This window comes from Oratosquilla oratoria, chromosome 25 (assembly GCF_046742065.1).
Source record: "Oratosquilla oratoria isolate Oo_2021 chromosome 25, ASM4674206v1, whole genome shotgun sequence".
Classification (NCBI taxonomy): Eukaryota; Metazoa; Arthropoda; class Malacostraca; order Stomatopoda; family Squillidae; genus Oratosquilla; species Oratosquilla oratoria.
The window spans coordinates 29,905,443-29,907,942 of NC_134801.1; positions in this window are offsets into that span (position 1 = coordinate 29,905,443).

Genomic DNA, 2,500 nt, shown 5'->3' on the forward strand with positions numbered 1-2,500 from the left:
GGAAAGATATGAACAGCTGTCCTTTTTTATTTCATTTTATATATCTATTTATCTATTTCATATTTCCCGGGGGACATCCTTATATAAACACACGGCTCTATTTCGGGTCGTGAGAATAAAAAGTCATATAGAGAGTACATACATACATACATATATACACAAACTTACACGCATATACATACATGTACATATGTGTATACATGCGTATGCACATATATATTGAACCACACACACACACATAGACACACAGACACACACACACACACACACACACACACACACACACACACACACACACACACACACACACACACACACACACACACACACACACACACACACACACACACACACACACACACACACACACACACACACACACACACAAAACACAAGAACACACACGCACACGTACATGCGCAATTGTTGGTGAGAAAAGATGAAGGGTGTGTTGTGGATTTTTGTAATAAAGCCATGATTAATGAACAAAATGTATCAACGAAAAACCACGCATGACTTATTCTCTTTAAATTCAATTAGTTTTAAATGTAATGTGGTATGACATACGATCAAGCACAAAAGAACTTAACCCCGCATAATGGAGCTCAAAAAAAGAAAAGAACAAAAAGTGCACATTATGCAGATAATAAATGATGGTGGAAATCGAGAAAAATTGTGTATATTTGTCTTTACATATATAATATAGAGACATATGAAGTAAAGCATTTTCAGGACTCCGCAACGTATGGTTAATCTAAAAAATCATATAAGCTATAGAACAACAACAAAAAATGAAGGGCTATTTAGTAAACATACTTAAATATTCATATTGACCTAATTTTTCTTTTCGTTTTCTTATATTTCTTTCTTTCTTGCTTTCTTTTTCCTCTCTATTTATTTATATTTCTTATTTCTTTGCTTTACTTAATAATTTACCTTTTTTTTCTATTTTCTATTTTTCTTTTTTAGTTTTTCATTATTTCTTTCTCTCATGTTGCTTTTGTACCTTTTCTCTTTTCCCTCTCTTGCTTTTAATTTTCTATTTTTCTTTTCTTTCACGTTGTTTCTTTTTTTTTTTTTTTTTTTTTTTTTTTAACAAACCAGAGTGGTCGGTACATGTTCGGTCAAAACCTTGCGAACAATCAATTTCAGTGAAAATTTTATCAACGATATCATCATCAATATGCAATAATGACTATAATCTGCCAAGTAAATGAAAAATATCCGTAAATATAATTGCAGGGTGATATTGTACTGTATTTTATTGTCGATCGTTTAGCAGTGACGAAGCAATAAAAAATATATATATAATTGTGTTGTACTGCTACACTCATACTCGTTTGTTTATTTATTCATCTATTCATTTATTTATTCATTTATCTTCTATTCAGTCCTTTACTTACTTATTTACTTATTCGTTTATTCATTTATTATTTTTTTTTCATTTATCTTCTTATAATATATTTGCTTATTCATCTATTTACATATCTTTCTTTGTTTGGCTATCTATTTGTTTGTTTATTTGTCTATTTACTTTCTATTCATTTACATACTTATTATCTTATTATTTATCATTTATTATTATACATCTATTATTTATCTATTATCTATATTTCATTGTTTATCTTTTGCTATTTATTATTTGTCCTTTATTATTCATTCTTGTTTATTTATCATTATACATTACTTATCATTCATTATTATTTATTATTATTTATCGTTATTTTCTTATCTTCTTATCTGTTTATCTATTAAGTGATTTATTTGTTTATTTACTTATTTATTTGTTTCTTTGTTTGTTTATCTGTTTACTTCTTTTTTTCATTTGTCTATCTGCCTATCTATTTATAAATTCATTATCCTTTTATTTGTTTGTTTATCCATTTACCTATTTACATACATTTATCTATACAACTACTTATTATTGTATTAGATTAACGGAATGTCAGTCCACAAACAACATCTGATAAGGACCACAACCCAATAAAAAGACAAATTAATCTGTAAAACATGACGGTAAGAAATATATATAATCTGAATTACATAGATATAAAAAAATTGTATAAAGAACTGCAGCAAAAACAAATAGAAAATAAATAGCTAAGTAAACGAATGAATTAAGTGACTAATTAATGAATAAACAAATAAGAATGAAACAAAAGTTGACAAACTACATAGAGGCTCTCTACAATTGAGGAAATCTTAGATTGACCTTAGCAGTTGTAGAAGATTATAGCGATATTTGGCAACATAACATAGAGCCATAGACTAAAGGTACACGTTTTCATATCCAGTAAACCATACACAGCGCTTAGATACCACAACAGTCGGTGATTCTAGCGACCTTTGGTAACTTGAGGTTGAGCAAACGAGGACAAGTAAAGGCGTCCATGCTGTATTGGCATGAGGCAGTGCGTGTGCTCCAAGCCTCTGGGGGAAGTACGGGGGAACTCTGGATGAAATAGTAATAGAGGGTGACAGCTGGGGCCCCTCAAAAAGG